General features: G+C 38.2%; 1 long non-coding RNA gene across 1 annotated transcript; it reads right to left on the bottom strand.

Annotated features, from left to right (window-relative positions):
- Positions 1–12,479: 12,479 nt before the first annotated feature.
- On the bottom strand, positions 12,480–21,321 carry LOC143724079 (uncharacterized). Its single transcript, XR_013197282.1, has 3 exons — positions 21,261–21,321; positions 12,754–13,022; positions 12,480–12,684 (listed from the first exon to the last, which is right to left on the bottom strand). It is a non-coding gene; the product is annotated as an uncharacterized LOC143724079 (long non-coding RNA).
- Positions 21,322–21,892: the final 571 nt, after the last annotated feature.

The following is a 21,892-nucleotide window of genomic DNA, read 5'->3' as shown; positions in this document are numbered from 1 at the left end:
TCTGTTCACACAAACACACACACACACACCTGGTTCACTATCTTTGTGGGGACGCTCCATAGACGTAATGGTTTTTATACTTTCCTTTTTTTATATTTTATACACACACACACACACTAACCAGACCCCTAAACCTACCCCACACGCACGCACGCACGCACACACACACACACACACACACACACACACACACACACACACACACACACACACACACACACACACACACACACACACACACACACACACACACACACACACACTAACCAGAGCCCTAAACCTACCCATCACTCACTCACCTATTCACACACACACTAACCCGAACCCTAAATCTAACCATCACACACAACTTTCTGCATTTTAAACTCAGAAAAAAACTAATTCTGTATGATTTATAAGCTTGTGTACGTACCTCAATTTAGGCCCACAGTGACACGAGTCCCCATCAGTGTGTGTGCATTCAGGTTCAAGTCCCTACCGGGATAGAAAACACACACACACACACACACACACACACACACACACACACACACACACACACACACACACACACACACACACACACACACACACACACACACACACTAACCAGAGCCCTAAACCTACCCATCACTCACTCACCTATTCACACACACACTAACCCGAACCCTAAATCTAACCATCACACACAACTTTCTGCATTTTAAACTCAGAAAAAAACTAATTCTGTATGATTTATAAGCTTGTGTACGTACCTCAATTTAGGCCCACAGTGACACGAGTCCCCATCAGTGTGTGTGCATTCAGGTTCAAGTCCCTACCGGGATAGAAAACACACACACACACACACACACACACACACACACACACACACACACACACACATCAGATTGTTCATGTCAAAGCCGGTATGTGACGTGTGTTATACGCACTCGCTGCTTCATGCCAACATGACAGCACGACAGAAGCTCATCGAGTTGATTCAAGTTTGATTAAAAACATCTGCAATCTGATTAAACTAACTCACGTTTATCAGGCGAGCGAGGAACTTTATTTTCTTACAGTTATGTTCTATTTTAGCACAGGTATCCAGGTAGATTTTTCTATTGTGTCCTTTCTATTAACTTCCTTTAACGTTTGCATAAACAATGAAAAAAAATATTTTGAACATTTAGAACTTAAAAGGGGCTATACGTAGAATTTATAAACCCTTGTTATTAGCGACACCGGTGGCCGTTAGGTGAACTGCAGCAGCAACTTATTATACTCACGTAACATACATACTACCGATATACTCACGGTGAAGTTCTTTTTTTTGTTCTTTGTTTAGAAGTAAAAAAAAGTTGTAAATTCCTTTACTGTTAGCGAACATCCTGACACCGTGCATACGCCTGAGAGTGACGTTTAGATGAATATGTAAATATGAGCTGCATGCTTTCCTCAATAACAAAATAAACAATGAAAAAGACAGTGAGAAACAGCAGTTCAGAAAGCATCTGATTATAGAGATGTGGATGTTTGCAGCAGATCTGAGATTCACCGGCATCATAACGACAGATGAGCTCATTAAAATTACACTGTAATTATAGTTTGATTATAAAGTATAAGATTAGACTATATATTTTTGCCTTTGTGAGACTATAGTTTGAATAAAACCCTTTTCTTTGCATGACACATTGACATTACAGTACAGAATAACTCTTTCTGCATTATCCTGAACATTGTATAAGCATTATTTTCATGTGTCATTGAACGGAAGAAAGGCTCTCGGGAGGGAGTGGGTGTAAACTTCACATCATTATGATTTTCCCGGAAAACCCCCAAAAATCATTAAAATCAGTCCGAATTTCATAGTCAACATAGGAAGTCGAGAAAAGTCTCGTTTTGTAATCAAATAATGAGTCATGAGTCAGAGAAAGATCTTACAAATCATGACTGATGCTATTTCAAGTGCTGAACATGTTGTCACTTTCACAATTGAATATAAAAATATAAAAAAGGTGATTGTCTTTTTATCTCACAATTCTGACATTTTTTCCTCGCAACTGCAAGTTTATGATTCTCAAATTCTAACTTTATATCTCAGACCAGTGCATTTTTATTGTGCAATTATGAGAAATTTATTCAGTATTGCAGAGAGTCACAATTACCTTTTTTTATTCCATGGCGTTCAAAGCAGCTGCAGTGAGAACAATCACAGTAATAATGTGTCAAATGCTGCAATGTCCTCATTTAGCAGTTCAATTAAAATAAAAACTGCCTTAATATCTGTCTCTATATTAAGAGTATGATAGTAAGGTATACTTTAATTAAAGTCACGACTTGATTTCTTCCACTGTTTTTCTCTTTCATTATAAATTGCCTTTTCCCCTCATTAACAAACACATTTGCTCATTAACAGTGATTGTGCAGCTCCGTTAATTACACAAACTCTTTAGGAGCACATGCACAAACTATAAAAACACTTAAATGATCACGTGACGTGAGGAACAGAAGATTTCATGAATCAAATGATAATGCCAAAGTTAAAGCCTCCTGAAATATAATCTACACATGATCAGCATCAGATGCATTAACGGATTTGATCTTTCCTAATGCGTCGGTCTTACAGTGGATCTCAATGGAGCAGGACGGCATGCAAACTCTCAGATGTGTCCCTCTAAATTGTTTGCCGTGACATTTGGGGCCAAAGCAATCCATGCCTCATTTTCTCAGCCCCAAAGACCAGCAGTCCATTAGATCGATAGCGCAGAGATTTCCAGTCCCCGCGCGAGCGTAAATAGCCTGTCACACGCGCGCGAGAATGAGACGCGCTGTCAGTTTGCTGCGCGTCGCCGGGAGATTTGGTGAGAGCAATCGGGCCTTTCCGTAATGCACGTGGGCAGCACAAAAGAAGCTTTACAGTAATTGTGAGTTATTAAAACGGGTAATCACCCCCCGAGCGCAATGAGGTGTAATGAACTTCAGAGCTGGAACATCGTCCAGATAAGAAGCAGAAACTGATACGGCTCGTGTTTGTGAGAGACAGTCATCAGCTGTAACCCCAGAAGTGCGTTTTCCCCGATCGGCACTCAAAGGGAATCAAAACAGCATTGAGTTGAAAAGCTCATGTGCTGCCACCCACCCGCGCGCGCCCACGCGCGTCCACCCACGACGCCTCTCAAACCCCACAATGCACTGCTTCCAGCAGTGAGCGCGTAGGGACTGAGCTGAAGTGCTCAAGCGGGAAAACAGCGGGTCGTCATCATCACTAGCCTATATATGGAAGCTTTCCGATTATAGCTCGCAATCAGTGCCGGTCCTGGACTTCTAGGGGCCTTAAGAACAACTTTGTCCGGGGGCCCCTGTGAGTGCATTCATAAAACCCCCAAAATGACCCACAACCCCTTAATCTGTTCTAATATGCATCATATCATAATATCATATGCATCATATTCACTGAATGGATTAAATATAGGCCTACATTGATTCTTAATAAAGTTAATGTAAAGAGCTGTGAATGATACTCTCGTTTTCTTTTGAAGGGACTGAGCTGAAGTGCTCAAGCGGAAAAACAGCAGGTCATCATCACTAGTATATGGATGCTTATTTCCACCACATTTCCAATTATATCTCACAATAAGTGCCGGTCATAGATTCCTGGGGGCCGCCCTCAGCAAAACTTTGTCCGGGGGCCCCTGTGAGTGCATTCATAAAAACCTCAAGTGACCCCAAACCCCTTAATCTGTTCTTTTAGAGCAGCTTCACTGTCAACCAACTACAGTGAGTTGAAACATTCAGTTATACAATACAATAGGACAAATACAACAGAAAAAAATTGGAAATTAACAATTTAGCCTACTAATATTAATATTCTAGAATACAGAAATTGAATAAAGTAATAAAATGTATAATAATAATAATAATATCAAAACATTGCAAAGTCTTCACTTTGTGAATTAAATATAGGCTACACTGATTAAAGTTACTAATGTAAACAGTGAATGATTCTCTCATATTTTTTTATTTTATTTATTTAACATGGACATACAATTACATTGGACGAACCATATGCATTTGTTTAAGTGTTTTAGCACAGATGCTAATTTTCAACACCTGTCCACGGGAGGCTTTTGGAAATAAAATACAATGAAACTAGTAAACAGAATAATACTAACAGAAAAGAATAGCTAAAATATACCATATAATTACAGAGAAAATAAAAAAGAAAACAAATTGCATACATAAATTATAAAACAGAAGCATCAGAGTCAGAGAATATCATTAGTTATTCATGCGAGCACCGCTGTTTAGTTTTTAACCATTGTTTAAGAGGTCTTACACTTTGGGACTAAACAGTCACCTCTGATAGTGGCTCGTGTGTTCGCCCCCTGAGAGCTTTGGCGTCTACTGATTAATATAGAGAACTGCGGTGAAACATGATTATTTAGACATTTGAAAACCAATTTAATATAATTAAAATCAATAAAACTGTCAAAACCAAGAAGCTTATGCTTTCTTAGAACATCACAATGATGCCATCTCATGGGTTTCCGGTCCATGATTTTTATTGCCTGTTTGTATAGTGAGAGAATCGGTATTAATTTATTTGGAGAGATTTGTGACCATGATGTGACGCAATATGATAGGTGTGAAAATATCATTGCATGCATATATAGTTTTGCAGTGTGACAGGACAAATCCCTTCTTATAAACCGAAAACAATTTATATTTGGTCTGACCTTCTTGCAGATGTACTTAATATGATTATCAAATTTTAAATTTTTATCCAATTAATTTTTATATTCGTTTGTTGTTTGATTAACATTAAACGACAGAGAGAGCAGCGGGTTTATTAGGCTGCTGTCACTTTAAGACCGAATGCACAGACCTGGTACAGTCAAGCATTCAATTCCTTTCCCAGCTGTTTATGTTCACTGAATGGACAGTGACATCTTTGTGTGTATTCCTCCGTTTAAAGCGCACACCCGAAGCCCAAAAGTAGCCTGTACTTGTCCGTGTTTCTCTCCACCTCAGATCGGACAGAAAGCCTCTCTTGAAAGTCACATGATTTGTCTGATTTGGATGTTACGTGTAGTGACAGTGCACCGCTTTATAGGAAAGGAACGGAAAGCGACATCATGTTTTTATAATTGTTGGAAGCCAAAAAACTAAAAAAAAAACTAAAACACAACCCTAAATCATTCTTACTTCACGTATAGGGAGGACCGGCACCGCTCGCAATTTCTAGTAATAAACTAGTTAACATCTCCCAAATTCTAAATTTTTACTTTTTTTTCTCAGAATCTGAGATAAAAAGTCTCAATTAGCATTTTTTATTATTTTTTTTATCCATAGTGGAGAAAAAAAAAAATTGCAAGACTGAAACTCAGATTTGACAGATATAGCAATTGCAAGATATAATCTCACAATACTGAAAAGAAATTGTGAGATAAAAAGTCACAATTAAAGCCTGTTCACACCAAGGATGATAACATTAACGATAAAGATATAGCCTAGTTCTGAAAATCATTTGAAATAGGCTATAAAAGAACAGCCTATCAGAATCCATCCTGCTTTAAAGAGCTCGAGCATTTAAAGCGGCAGACGACAAAACTGCAGTGCGCTTTAATAAACATAACGATATCATGCATTGTGGACGCTGATAGAGTTTATCGTAATGGCTATTAGCTTTATTTTTTTTATTTTGTGGCAGAAACGTGCTTCATAGATCATCGAGGGGGCAAAGGTCAATAATCAAAGGTGCTCACGCGCTTCTGCTCGCGGCCGCCAGCTCACTACTAATGAACGTGATTCGTCATTTATGATTTAATTGGGACCATCTTTATTCATCAGCAAATTTCTGCTGGAGTATTAGAGGGCTCGAGAGGGATTGAGTCGTTTTAATTGCGAGTGAGCTGGCAACACAACACGAAACCATGCGGCGCGGGGGAAACACAGCCAATATTTCATACATGCATCAGCACTTTACCCTATTTCTATGTATTGATGATTAAAAAAGCTGATGACACCACTTTTTCCCCCCTCAATATTACTATATATTTAATATGTTCCTATTTTGTTCTAGCGTGTGCATGCTACTAGCTGTTCTCACTACGGTCCTTTATGCAAATTCATGGATGTTTTTTTAATCAAAGTTAGAATGAGATAAAAACACTATTCAAGTCAAGTCACATTTATTTATTTCTATAGTGATCAACAACTTTGTTTCAAAGCAGATTCACAACAGGAAAATGACAATGAATTTCTCACATATTTGTGAAGTTTGCATCAAATTCTGCTGTAAAGCAGCTCTAAAAGACAATAGTGTATTTATTCAGATTGATTCAGTTCAGTTCAAAGTGAACTAAAACACACTACTACAAAAACAAAAGATGTCTTTAAGTAATAGGGAAAAGTGGGGGGAAACGCCTCCTTGGTAGGCTATTAAATTTTTGCTAAAAATCTAATAACATGAAAACTCTGGACATTTTTCACACTTGGTTTATAACTTATGTCATTGTCACTGAAACTAGGATAAGTTAACTATTGTAGACAACTTTTGTTTCACAGTAAAACTGACACCGTCCTTAAGGGGGGGGGGGGGGGGGAGGGGGGATGTTTTCTCCCACTCTACCCTTCATTTCTTCTTCAGTGAGATTTTGGTGACTAAAAGCGTTCAAACACCTTAACGAATGAGTTTATCTTATTGGAATAGTATAATCAGAGGAGCACGAGCGCTGCACACAAACCGCTTTTGAAATGATAATGCGGACTGGAACAGAATGGAAATGATACACGTTTTGAATTGAACAAGGAAGCTTTTTTCCCGAACGGATCGCTGAATGTCGTCACTGGGGAGCGTTTAAAAAGCGATACACCTGTATTCATTGACAGGCAATTTGCACGAGCTTGAGACGCGTTTAGCTTTACAAGCGACGTGAGACTGTGCCTTATATTTTAGTGGATGGTTTGTTCAACTCAGATCCATTAGGAGTTTTTTGACCATTAGGTTCCTGTGCTCAAGCTCTCTCTCTCTCTTTCTTTGTGGAAGAAAAATAGGCGGCAGGGGTTGGAAAGACAGAGGCGCCTAAAATAGAAGCCATTACTCCATTATTACAGCCTATCGTCTGTTGCTAGGCAATGGTATCAGATTAACACTAATTATCATTTTATCACACTTTCTTCTCTTCGACGTTCCCTCTTTCCTTGGCTCTCTCCTTCATTCCTCAGCAGAGCCGGAATCGCAAATAAGATCCTATGCATCGAAGTGCTGTCAGAAGCCTCTGAATCCATTAATCAACATATCGAGGTTCCGAGGCTTTTCATTCGCTGCCGTTATTACATGAGACTTAATGAATATTGGAGAAGACAGAATCCAGCTAACATTCTCAGAACGTTCTGGCAAGGTTCTCTCAAAGTTATCAACAAACGCTCTAAGTAACGTTAATAGAATGTTCGTAATGTTCTAAAAACGTCAGCACAAAAATTTTACTAATGCATCATTCATCTAACATTTTGTAAACGTTACTTGTTTCAAAACATTCAACATTCAAAATTAACGTCCCAATAATGTTTGTAAAATTACAAAATGGAACATGCTTTTAATGTTTATGCTAACATACACTTAAACAAGATTTTTTTTTTTAAACATTAAGGGGCCAAGATCAAAGGAGGCAAGATAAGTCATGCCAACATGTCTGGAAGCATTAGACCAACTACAACAATGAGCAATTAAATACATATTAACATGATTTTAGGCAAAATGGATGACAAATCATAAATACAGTCACTAGTAATTTGATTTAATGGTTTATCACTTTCGACCAGTAGGTGGACCGAATTTATGTGGTGTTGTCAGAGTAAGATAACTGACATATGCAAAGTTTGGTGTCAATATGCTAAAGCATTGCAGAGATACAACCCCAGTTATTTTGACATCATGCTATCAAATGTGTTGATGCGGTAAACGAATGCGGTTTGGTCTATAAACACGAAATCCATAACTTTTTGGTGGCATGGTCTGAAGATGAAACGATTCGATTGTGTTGAAAATCCAAAAACGCTCTATGAAGAGTTCGAAAAAGTAGGTTTTAAATCTATTAGGTTTAAAATCTAAATGGCGGACAGGAAGTTTGTCCGACTATGGCAAAATCAGTATATATGTTTGCGGAATGACCCAAGGAATCTATTAAGAGATTTACAATAGGCTAATTTAATCAAATTTTTGTTATTAGTTAGCATTTTTTGACATTTCTTTATAATTGACCACAAGGTGGCGCTGCCCCAAAACTTTGAGTACCGCATAGTGCCCGAGACACATAGCGAGTTTCGTAATGATATGCCAATGTGTTCATAAAATATAGCATTTTACACAAAAAAAATAAAATGCCCGATATGAGAAAATTGGGTATCGTTTGACTCGGCATGCTGCACCAAATTTTGTGTTTTTTGGCCAAACCGTTCAGAAGTTATAAGCAAAAATAGCCATTTTTCATATGTCCTGGCCACTAGGTGGCACTGTGTCGAAACTTGGCAAGTAGCCTCAGGTCATGGCTGTCATAACATACACCCAAATTTGGTCAGAATACGCTAAAGCATTGCAGAAATATCTGTTATTCGAGAATGGTTTGACGAATCAACTTGAATTCCATATCTTTTTGTCGGCATGGTATGAAGATGATCTGGGTCAATTTTCGTGAAAATCAGAAAAGTTGTTTTTTCGGAAAATGCAAAATGGAATCAAATCGTCATGATCCAAGGAATCGGGGAAAATATTTTGTTCCTATCCATTACTGTTCAAAAAATTATTAACACACTTGAGTGCAATTTTGGACAGTAGGTGGCGCTAGAGGGATTTAGTTAGAGACTCCAAAATTGCTCAGACTGTCCTCTATTTGTGCCAAATTTCATAAATTTCCCAAAAGCGGTTCTATGGTCTATGGGAAACGGAATAATAATAGGAATGCCAACGGATACAATAGGTGCCTACACACCTTCAGTGCTTGACTCCCAATAACGTGTCCATAACTTAATGAGAATGTTATCAAAATGATCTTAGAAGGTATTATTGTCAGCTGGAACTGGTGAAAGCTGAACACACCTCTATGTTCTCGCTCTTGGAACGTCGATGGAAACGCACCATCTGGAAAAGGACAGATATAAAACCACAGCCAAATCCAACAATCCTGTATGCACATATGAAGACTTCCAGCTTTTTTTAATCAGACTCATTCACATGACTGACATTCACTTTCGTCGTCTCTTGGCAAAAGTACAGCGAACGCCGTTTTGTTCTTTGAGAACAGATTTTGCTGCTAATTAACAGACACGTATGAGGTGGTGTTTAGGAAGCGCCCTACATTGAGCCGGTGACGGCGTCTGAAAACACCTTCGTCTCAGTTTCTGCAGTGATTTATTCCTGTGGATCTCCGGCGCGCGTGTAGGCCGAAGCTCGAGGGCACGAGCGCATTGTTCCAAACCTGCCCATTGTTTCTGAGCTCAGGGCCAGTAATGAGGGACCGTGGAGGAGCCGAGCGCTGCGCTGCTGTCAGAGTGAAGAATGCACACACACACACACACACACACACACACCTATAAATGAGGGGATATATGTCTGCTTAATTAGAGGTACTGACCCTGTGTTGCTTTAATACACATCCTCTATTAGTCAGAGTAAATTATTCATACTACTGAACATTAAACCGGTTTAACCTGTGATATATCGCAGGGTTTCTCTGTCTCACTGCAAAACATTGTTATATGTGGTCATCTTTCAAAGTTCAGAATATGTTGGCAGAACTTGGCACAGTAATATTAATATAAGTAATATTGATCTGACTGCACTGACACTATCGGATGAGAACAAAACCTGAACTGAATTGAGCTGAATATTGACACTTCTGAAGAGCTGCTTGGTAGAATTGCTATATATATATATGTGTGTGTGTGTGTGTGTGTGGGTAAACTCTACATCTTGGTAAAGATGCAATATCCAAAATCCGTGTCCTTCTGGGGACATTTTTTGGTCCCCATGAGGAAAACAGCTTACAAATCATACTAAATTATGTTTTTTGAAAATGTAAAAATGCAGAAAGTTATGTGTGATGGGTAGGTTTAAGGGTCGGGTTAGTGTGTGTGTGTCGGGTTAGTGTGTGTGTGTGTGTGTGAGATGGGTAGGTTTAGGGGTCGGTTAGTGTGTGTGTGTGTGTATATGTGTGTGATGGGTAGGTTTAAGGGTCGGGTTAATGTGTGTGTGTGTGTGTGTGTGAGAAGGGTAGGTTTAGGGGTCGGTTAGTGTGTGTGTATATGTGAGTGATGGGTAGGTTTAAGGGTCGGGTTAGTGTGTGTGTGTGTGTGTGTGTGTGTGTGTGTGTGTGTGTGTGTGTGAGAGAAGGGTAGGTTTAGGGATCGGTTAGTGTGTGTGTGTCAAGTCAAGTCATCCTCATTTATATAGCGCTTTTAACAATGTAGATTGTTTCAAAGCAGCTTTACAGAGATAAACATATAATTTAAGGTAACAGAGATTGGTTTAGTTTTATAGTGGTTTTTGAAAAATGTTTTTCCAAGCTAAAGTTAATTTTGATTGATTCACTTCCGTCTAAATGATCATTTGTTATTAAATTAGGGGCCGCTAAGACGACACCGTTCTCTCTAAACAGACTTTAAACGTGAACATGTGATAGACGCTGATGGCGTTCACATGCACATTAAGAATTGATTCTATAGTTTTGTGCGTTTGAATATATGTGCGCAGGTTTGTAATTCTTACAAACCATGCCTAAACAAACTACTTGTCTTGTCTTGAAAACCTCGGGATAAACAAAGACACTAAAATTAGCGTAGATGTCATTCTTCTAATGATGTAACGAGTACATCAGGATATGAGGGAAGTGTTCCCAGTTCCGGCTGACCTAATCTAAGCAGCCTAATATTGAATTATAGAAGTCTATAGAGTGTTATGTGAATGCTAGGTCAAAGAGATGTGTTTTTAGTCTAGCTTTGAACTGACAGACTGTGTCTGCTTCCCGGACAATGTTAGGAAGATTGTTCCAAAGTTTTGGTGCTAAATAGGAAAAGGATCTACCGCCAGCAGTCGATTTAGATATTCTAGGTATTATCAACTGGCCAGAACTTTGAGATCGCAATAGACGTGAAGGAATATAATGCATTAAGAGCTCGCTCAAGTACTGGGGAGCTAAACTATTTAGTGCTTTGTAAGTAATCAGCAATATTTTAAAATTTATACGATGTTTAATAGGGAGCCAATGCAGTGTTGACAGAACCGGGCTAATATGGTCATACTTCCTGGTTCTGGTAAGAACTCTAGCGGCTGCGTTTTGAACTAGCTGTAGTTTGTTTATTAAGCGTGCAGGGCAACCACCCAGTAGAGCATTACAATAATCTAGCCTTGATGTCATGAACGCATGAACTAGTTGTTCCGCATTTGTCAACATATGACGTAATTTAGATATATTTTTAAGATGGAAAAATGCGGTTTTACAGACACTAGACACGTGACTTTCAAATGAAAGATTGGTATCAAAGAGCACACCCACACAAAGAGTGTGTGTGTTTGTGATGGGTAGGTTTAGGGGTCGGGTTAGTGTGTGTGTGAGTGTAAGTGTGTGTGTGTGTGACGGGTAGGTTTAGGAGTTGGGTTAGTGTGTGTGTGTGTGTGATGGGTAGGTTTAGGAGTTGGGTTAGTGTGTGTGTGTGTGTGACGGGTAGGTTTAGGAGTTGGGTTAGTGTGTGTGTGTGTGATGGGTAGGTTTAGGAGTTGGGTTAGTGTGTGTGTGTGTGTGTGTGTGTGTGACGAGTAGGTTTAGGAGTTGGGTTAGTGTGTGTGTGTGTGTGTGTGTGTGTGTGTGTGTGTGTGTGAGGGGTAGGTTTAGTGGAGAGAATATACAGTAAAGAAATTCATGTCTATAGAAAGCCCCCATACACACATGAAACAAAACATGCGCGCGTGTGTGTGTGTGAATGTATACTGTAGGTTAAGATGTGAATATACATTAAAGTGTGATTTATTCCTGTGATCAAAGCTGAATTTTCAGCATCATTACTCCGGTCTTCAGTGTCACATGATCCTTCAGAAATCACTATAATATGATGATTTGATGCTCAATTATTATTAGCGCTCTATTAATAATGGTTATTTTATTCAATTTTTTTTATTCTTTCATTAATTAAAAGTTCATTTATTTTAAATTGAAATTTTTCCTAACATCATAAATGTCTTTACTGATCAATTTAATGTGTCCTTGCTGAATTAAATTATTGATTTAAATAATAATAAAAAAAATGTTTTCAACATTGATAATAGTAAGACATGTTTCTTGAGCATGTCCTAATTTTAAAAGCTGTTTAGCTCAAGTTTGCATTGACACATCTGAAACATTGTGCAAGTGTGCTTTGGTTATCGAAAGATATGCTGCATTTATGTTTCCAGTAGTGATTCCTGCACTGTGCTCCAGTTCCCACAAATTCCCGACTCTTCAACTTCCCCAACATCTCACCTTGGAAATGAACCACTTTGATTTATAGCGTTGGAGGGAAGAGTTTCCATCTTCACCCCCCGAGTTGTCACAGCTATTCTATAATTGGATGAGCCGCGTGACCGACCTAGCCGGAGCTTTCCAGGCGGCCATCTTTAGGAATTTTCCCTCGTTTTGCACTGAATCGGAGGCAAAAACTAGGACGTTGTTGATGTTGTCATTAATTGCACTGACGGAAAAAAACACGTCATTGTCCTCCAAGAGTAAAAGCGAAGAGGGAGGATCTTCAGTCACTGACCTCAAAGTGTCACCTGACCACATGACTTGTTTTACCCTCATTGTGTCATCGCTATATATGATCCAGAAAGCGTCCTCCAATCCAGCACATAATCGACCTCAGGACACCAGGATTCTGAGATCAAGCTTTTGCGATGGACGACTGGTGACCTTCTCTAACTCTTCCATGGATCTAAAGGTGCTCCTGAAGTCACGAGCGCATCGACGTTACACACGTACAGAAGGTTTCAGTGTGTTCAATCTGCTTCGGGTCACCGCAGACCGTCTCTCCTGAGGACAGAAATCCAATTAGCTGCTGAAAAAACATCTTGTGTTTCACACTAATTACTCTTGCTGTGTGTGATACTCTATTTCTGAGACTTCACTTCTTCACAGCAGCATATTTGTTTTGTTTTTTTAGGACTGTTTCATGTTCACTGCATGAGAACCACTAGAGTTATTGCAAGCCCTTTTGACTTTTATTCATTCCCAGTATATGAATGCTTGATACCAACAAAACAATTTCACTAGTTAAAATGCTCATTCATCAGGAATTCGATTTCTACTAGTAAAAATGTTAATTTTGTGATATCAACAATGAAGAAATATGAATTCTTTATATCAAGATTTAAATTTCAACTATAGTAAAAACTATAATTCTTGAAATCTGTATTTGTATGTCTAAAAAACTACACTGAAAAAAATTATATGATCAATTAGTTATGACAACATGTTTTTACATTGGTTTAACTCATCAAAATAAGTTAAACAATTTTCAACTTTTTTGTTATACAAGTCAGTTAAATGTTGAAATGACAAACTATTTAAGGCAGCAACTTTTTGTTTAAGTGTAGTTGGATGTTAAGAATTGAATTTGAATGGCAGCCTAAGGTGACATTTAACTATAGTAAAAATACAATTATCAACACTTATAGTTTTTAATAGTTGAAATTGAATTCTTGATATCAAGAATGAATAAACGTCAAAACGGTTTGAGACACTTTACAGTGATTTTATTCACTGACGATCTTCAACATGGCATGGTGTGCCTAAAACCCTCTTTTACCGTGGTAAAACCAGAGTAACACAAGACAGCATCTTCATCAATAATTCAGTTTTAAAAAAAGACACAATTTCCCATCGGCTGACAGGCCTAGTCGTTATGACTCGTTTCATGCATCCTTCAGCTGATATGTGAATCTGTTCACCTGGCCTCTGAACACTTTAATTCAAAACGCTTCTTGTTCAACCTTTTCTTCTGCATCTCTCTCTCTCTCTCTCTCTCTCTGTCGGAAACAGTTGTCATGGCAACCCACAGAACTTTCTTCGCAATGCCACTTTTAGAAACAAAGTTAGCAGAATTCCTCCAGGGTTCAGAAGAAGAGGAGAGAAGATGAAGCTACAGGTAATGCAAAAATCACTCTTAACGTCCTCAAATGAGGCCCTAATGGAGAAAACGCAGTGAATCAACCATGTTTTCCCTGCATCCTAAAATAGGGAGAGCGTTTTCACATTTAGCTCCTAAACTCTGGAATAGCCTTCCTGATAATGTTCGGGAATCAGACTCTCTCTCCCAGTTTAAATCTAGATTAAAGACGCATCTCTTTCGTCTAGCATTCATATAATGCAGCATCTCCTAACCTTATACAGTTTTATAAGATCAAATGCACATGATTATTCTTGCTTAATGTTATATGAACAGCAGCTACGCTAATTATTTTCTATTTGCTTTTCTGTTTTATCTTGGGATGCCAGTCCTGAGGTAACTAGAGTTTGTCAGCTCCAGCCTACAATGAAGATTTCAGATGACGCAAACTCTGAATCAACATGCACCAATGCTACATTTTCTAAATGTCATAATCATTTGTTAACAAACAAGTATTCATTACTTCAATGCGCTCATTGTTTCTGCATTAAATTATTACTTTTTTTGCTAACTGTGATTTTGTAGGCTATAGCCTATGTACATTTCTGAAATACATAACTTGGAAAGTTTCCTCTGATAACAGATATCTCTGAACTGTAATGTGGACTTCAAAGCTGCTTTGAAATGATGTGTATTGTGAAAAGCACTATACAAATAAATGTGAATTGAATCCTGGGATGACGTGCAATGCAGGAGAAACCTGAAAACCTAAGTCTGGTTTAAGTTAATCTTTCTTAAACTCGCGCTCAAGCAGATGCACACACACACACACACACACACGGCGTCAAATTGTCTCCCTCGTCGGCTGTCAGCACGAGTGATGGTGTCGAGACACACATGTAATTTCACCTCAGCAACAGCTGCCTGTAATTACTCCCCGTATGCACCGCTCTTGAAAACAGCATGATTTTTTGGTTGAAGCTCAAAAGGTTCTGCGAACACACATAAAGAACGCGAATTCGTGCTTGTAAACAGTGATGCACGATCAGAAATGTCATCATGTGGGTGAATATTGAAATAATACTCCAATAAAGAAGGAAATCAAATATGATTACAGCTTCAGGCTTTCCTAGACATCCACACTAACTGTGAGGATCGAGTACATTTACTGCCTTTAATGTGTTATTCAATATTATCAGTCTCATTCACACTGCAGTTATTATGGTGTCACAGGTTTTATTATGGGTTTGATCACATCTATCTATCTATCTATCTATCTATCTATCTATCTATCTATCCTTTACAGGCAAGCAGATGAAGGGATAGTTCACCCAAAAATAAAAATTCTGTCAGTAATTACTCATCTCATGTCGTTCCAAACATGTAAGACTTTCGTTCTTCTTTGGAACACAAATTAAGATTTTTTAGATACAATCTGAGAGATCCCTCCTTTGACAGCTGTCAATTATCACTTTCATGCTTCAAAAAGTTCATGAAGAGATTGTAAAACGAATCCATATGAATTGAGCGGTTTAGTCCAAATTTTACAAAGTTCACGAGACTTGATCACTTTATATGATGAACAGATTAATTTTAGGCTTTTGTTTTTAAAGTTGTTTATATGTCTGTTGTTTAAAATGAATGAAGATATTAAGTCCCCCTGTGGTGAAATCAAGTTTTTAATCTTGTTTATATGTCTATGTGGTGTTTTTGAAATGCTTTAAGTCAAATCATGTGTAAATTCATAAGTCGACAGCATTGCTGAGTATTTTCTCCTTAAAACTGCAGTGAACCAAAGACAGTCTCAAAAACACGCTTTGAAATCGCTGGTGTTTCTGACGTCACAAACTACCTTGTAACCAATCAGATCAACGTGTGATCGTCAACGAGTGGATCTCTGAGTGAGTGAGTGAGTGGAGGCGGGGCTCATTTGCATATTCATCCAGGTATACTAAATGAGGCAAGGGTGTCGAGTTACATTCAAACTATTTAAAGGCATGAAGACATTTTTTCAAGGAAAACATTTTTGAATGTCATTTTGTTGATTAAAGATGAGTTTTAAGGGATGAAATTATTGACTATTTTTTAATTTTTTTACATTAAACGTTTTGCTTGTATGGATTAAAAGTGCCCTAAACTTTGAACGTTTGCTATTAGTGGATCTCATGTGATTGACAGGTTGCCCCGCCCTCGTCATCAGAGAAGAGAAGAGATGCTGCAAGAGGAAGGACAAGTTATTCTGATTCATGATTATGAGGCACATGAATAAATAATAATGATAATAATAATAAATACTACAAATGCAATATTCCATAAAAAGTAGGAATTTTCCATTTTGATTTCATGGTGACTTTAACACACACGACACATGCTCGACCTCTGCATCGACAAACGCTCACAAACACAGCGTTTTGGCTTTGAGGGCCGCAGAGGAGTGCAGATATACCAGCCTTCAAACTTCTGTGTGAGCCGCTGACAAGAGAACGACCACAGATGGCATAATTGCATTTCATTAATTTACACCTTTTGAGGCAGATGCACGGTTATTTTTATAAAGGTGTAAGTCTGGGCGCCATCTATCGCACATGCCGCTACAGCGAGTTCAACGTCAAACATGATTGTGTGATATTTATACAATCACATTCTGCACCTAAAAGCAAGTCAAATTCACTGCTAAGAACTTTAGCAAATTAGAAAGAGTTTTAGTGTTTTAAGTGACATAAATATACATTCATGCTGAAAACAACCAGCCTTTGGTGGTTTGATGGTCTTATTTGCCACCAAGATGGGTCATTTACTGGCTGGTTATTGCAATCCAAAAAATGATATTCTTACTTAATAGTTTTTGTCTTGTTTTCAATTACAAATATCTAAACATTCTTAAATCAAGATATTTTTACCTGAGAAGCAGAATGATTGAAGATTATTAAGAAAAATCATCAAAATGAAGAGAGTTCATGCTTAAAAGAAATAAAAATATCTGCCAGTGGAGCAGGAAAAATAATCTTAATTCAAATAGAGAAACAAGTTTATTTTCAGACTCCACTGGCAGATATTTTTTACTTCTTTTAAGCATAAACTGATGATTTTTCTTAATAATCTTCAATCACTTTGCTTCTCAAGAAAAAAATATCTTGATTTAAGAATGTTTAGATATTTTATTGAAAACAAGACCAAAAAAAAAAACTCAGTAAGAACATTTTTTTGCAATGCATGCTGGGAGACCAGATGAATTCTAACTTTACCAGGATGGGAGATCAGTTAAACAGTTAACCCAGTGAAGACTTTGTTGTTTTTAACTCAATACGAATCATTAATATTGAAGTGACAGTTGATCGTTAGCTAGAAAGTATTATTTCAGAAGAAAAAGGAAAGTTTAGAGAAGAAAAAGGAAAGTTTACAAGAAGCCTGAACAAAAGTTGGAAGGCAGTCATGCGCATTTAACGAAGCAGAGGAACGACTGTGTTCATTCTACACAAAAACAAGCGGAAAATCTGCGCATGCAAAGAAAGACAAACTTCTCCCAAGTTTTCAGAGATCACATGTGGAAACCTGCATGAAAAGGTAAATTCACAGATCAGATGTGTTATGCATGACCTGTAGAAACTCTTGAACGGACCTCTACCTGCCACAATCACTGCCGTCTGCAATTACTGCCACGACTCTCCGGCTCGATGATTAACTGCCTCGCATGGCCAATGCTTGTCAAGTCTAAACCCTCTTCAGCTCTTAATAAAGTCAGCCAGCAATTGCAACTTAGTTGAAGACGACGAGAACAGAATCAGTGTGAAGCTCTCGCTTTAAATAACAAGCTCTCACACGGAGAGTGACCGTCCCTTATTTAAAGTTAAACAACACAAAAGTAATTTAATCGAGGAACAGCTTGCGTTTCATTCACACTTCAGTCAAATTTAAATTAAAAATGTGGCCTGAGGGACTGTTTACACGACACCGTTTTTAACTAAAAACTTTTTATGCGTTTTGGCCGTTCATTAACACGACAACGGCGTTTTGTGCCCCGTTTACACGAAGGGAAGACGCAGATATTTCCCTGCGGTTTGGCCTCAAATTAACATGAAAACCCTGTTTTTATCACAAAAAACTATTATTTCTAAAAAAAGTTTTAGTCAGCCGACGTCACAGTACGCGACAGAACTTGCACCTGCGTCAAAAGTGCGACCATTTTGTTCTTCTTCTTCTGGGGATTTATTGGCGGGTCGCATTACAATTTTTAAGGTGCATACCGCCACCTCCTGTACTGGAGTGACCTCTTTGTTCAAAGAGAAAGTGGTTCGTTGCTGTTGTTGCTATTTTCGGAGATTCTGATTGGCTAAAGTGGACTTGAGCTTCTCGTTACACTGCCACCTACAGGTTTGGCATGCTCTTAACAGCATATATGCACGGGTTCGTGTAAACGAACACTTTTCTGAACACTGACAGGTGTGCACGATGTTATTTTTGGAAACGGAGATGGTGAAATGTCCGTTTATGAAAATAGCCGGCCATGTGTAAACGTAGCCTTGGGCGCCTGAAAACACAAACTTTTGAAAAAGGGTTTCAAAGAGCAAGTTTTTGAAAACAGTCTGCGTGTAAAACAACAAAAATGCGAAGATGATGACATCATGAACATGCGTATTACGTGTTCAGCAGTTTTTCATCGCCATCTAATGGCCTGGCAGCAGAACACAGGGTTTTTAGTCGTTTTCGTAGATCCGTGTGAATGGGGATCGAAAACTCAAAGGAAAAACTTCTCAGTTTTAAGCGTATCGTTGTTGTTTAAACGTACCCTTAGATAGACTGCTGCACCACACTGACGCCATTTATCCTTTTGTGTCATGTGACCATTAATGAGATCAGTGAAAATTAGTGAATAACGGCCTCAGTTTCCTTCTGTTCGCACACAAAACGTCATATGACTTACAAGATTTTATTCATAATTTGTTAAAGATTTTGTATTGCGTAGTTGTGCTTGGAGTTGTAATAATAATTCAATTAAACATGCCGACATCATTTTTATCAAAGCTTTCATACAAAGAAATTATGAACAAGAGAGAACCAATGAAATATTAATAACTGATTATGTTGTTGTCAATGCATGCTTTTTCCTATGAGCTTTTGGGGGGTTTTATTTTATCTATACAGATAAGTTAAAAGTTAAAATGTTTTATGGTGACTAAATTCTGTCAAACTTTAACTTTAAAACCCTTAAAAAATTAAAAAGTAGTTAAAGAGATACAATAAAAAGTTATACTAATCTATTCTTTAAAGTAATCACACAAATACATTGTCTGACTGTTGAATGCGACTCACTCTACAACGTTCAACATGAGACACATTATACTTCATTTTTAATAATAAAGGTTCTTTATTGGTATCGATGGTTCCATGAAGAACCATTCATGAACCCACTAAAGTAATTTATAGTGTAAAAAGGTTCTTTCGATTTTTTAAACGTTCTTCACACTCAGACAAAAATGGTTGTTTTAAGAACTGATCACTGAAAGGTTCTTTAGGGTCTAAAGATTGTTCTTCTATGACATCACTGTGACGAAAAAACCCTTTTGTAATCTTCATTTTTAAAGTCTCACTGAAGTGCCTTCAAACATTCAATGCGCTGACGTAATTTCCACTGAAACAGAAAAACAGGGGCCGGTTGCATAAACCGCTAAGACTAGTCTTACAAGTTAGACACCAATTTTTTTTCTTTAAGACTGTTCATAGCTTTTATAAATCAGTTACATAAAAACGTAGATTAGCCTAATTTAATACCGAAAAGTAAAACTGACGTCCCCAGACTAACTGCTTGGGTCACACCAGAACTTAAGACACTGTCTTAACATAATGGCTATGTTTATACAACCGGCCCCAGGGCGGAACACATGTCGAGCAGCTCCTCCTCTTTTAAAAAATAGCCAATAGCGTTTAGGCCTAGTTTATATCACAACTCGGACAGAGCCGTTGAGCTCGATAAAGCCACACTTCTTCCTAATCTCCTCCATATCTCTTTAAAATACAGCATTCGGTGCAGAATTAAAATGATCCGATACGTTTTCTGATATATTCACGACTCGATCACATGATCCGCTGTGTGTGTGTGTGTGTGTGTGTGTGTGTCTCTGGATCGGATCTGTGGCGGTTCACGTGACACTAACGTGAAACCAGACTTCATTCACCCCAATGGAAAGCATATTTACACTGTCTAAATCATTCCCTATCCCCTATATAGTGCGCTTTGTGCCGTTCACCATGTAGAAAACAGTAAATGTGTGAACAAGTGACTGATTTCAGCTATTTATAATAAAGGGGGCGGGGCTTCAGATTCTAGAGGGCATTTGATTGGACAGAAAATCTGATGAGAAGCTGAAGTGCAGAGTGATGTCATCAAAATCACTGATCCATATTGGTGAAGTGAGAGACTAAGTTTTGAATGCTTATACAGTATCTTCTTAATAAGAATTGTGTCATAATTGTTTTGGAGTACACCAACTTAACCAACAACCAGGCTAACATATTTATACTAAAAGCATCATTTTTGGTTTTATGGGGACTTTAAGAGTGTAAAGAAACGTTTCATGTCAATTATTCTACACTGCAGTCATGTTTTCTGAAAAAAGTTGAAAAAATGAAGAGTTCATGCTTAAAACAACAAATATCTGCCAATGGGGTCAGAAAAAATCAGCTTAATTCAAAAAGAAATCAAGATTATTTTTCTGTCCCCATTTGCAGATATTTGTTGTTTTAAGCATGAACTCCCATCATTTTGCTGAGTCGTTTTGTTTCTCAAGTTAATATAACAAGATTTTAGGATGTTTAGATATAAAACAAAACAAAAATACTGAGCAAGAATTGTTTTGCAGTGTTTCCTCTCTGGCCAAACGTGAGCAGACCAACCAGCAGATACACTAAAGATGACGTTCTGATTCATTCAAGGCTTTTCAAATCGTGTGTTTTTCAATCGTGCCATTAATATCAACACACTCGGGGCTTCAAACTGAAGGAAACGAGGTGTGTTATAGGCTATTAGCGCGAGCAACTCTCCACGCGACCGCTTTCTTTCCTCAAATCAGGAAACTAATCTCCTCAACACGTTAATGGTATGCACGGAAGGTGTAAAAAACAAATTTAAAGCAAGAAGGAAGAGAAAAGAGTGTCTGCAATCTCACCTCCCCTCACGAACATTGTCACACACTTGCATTCCTCACCTCCAGTTAGCGGGAAGAGGGTCCTAAATATAGCAGCCATCACACACTCCAATCAGATCGCGAGATTTAAGCGCTGGAGAGCCTGATTATCTCACGGTGTGTGTGTGTGTGTGTGTGTGTGTGTGTGTGTGTGTGTGTGTGTGTGTGTGTGTGTGTGTGTGTGTGTGTGTGTGTGTGTGTTGAACAATGGAGGAAATTGTTGGAGAGATCGGTGGCCCGTCCGATCGATGACTTCCTAAATTGGCGTTGCATATAAATCGATGAAGGTAAATTGTCACTGCGATTATCAATTGTGTCATTGATCGAGTCTGAAAGCCAGTTGACTGACACTCAAGCAAGGCCTAATGTGAGTGTAGCCATTGCTTTGGACATATAATGGCCTACAAACATCTAAAGGAGAAAAGGCTTTCACACCAAACGTCTATGACAGCAGAGAGCAGTCAGCCACCGATTCTGAACACTGCAAACAATTATTTTCTTTCTTAGATAGGTTATTGTACTGGAAAACGAGACAAGACATATATTTTTTTGCAATAGGCTAAACAACCAATTCTGAATTGGTTATTCTGGTTATTCCAAAACGTATTCTGTCT

The sequence above is a fragment of the Siphateles boraxobius genome, unplaced genomic scaffold, assembly GCF_051911475.1.
Source record: "Siphateles boraxobius isolate OS27281-9 unplaced genomic scaffold, OSU_SipBor_1 7, whole genome shotgun sequence".
Classification (NCBI taxonomy): domain Eukaryota; kingdom Metazoa; phylum Chordata; class Actinopteri; order Cypriniformes; family Leuciscidae; genus Siphateles; species Siphateles boraxobius.
Note: the sequence above shows the minus strand (reverse complement) of the source record. Positions and strands in the feature narration are given on the sequence as shown.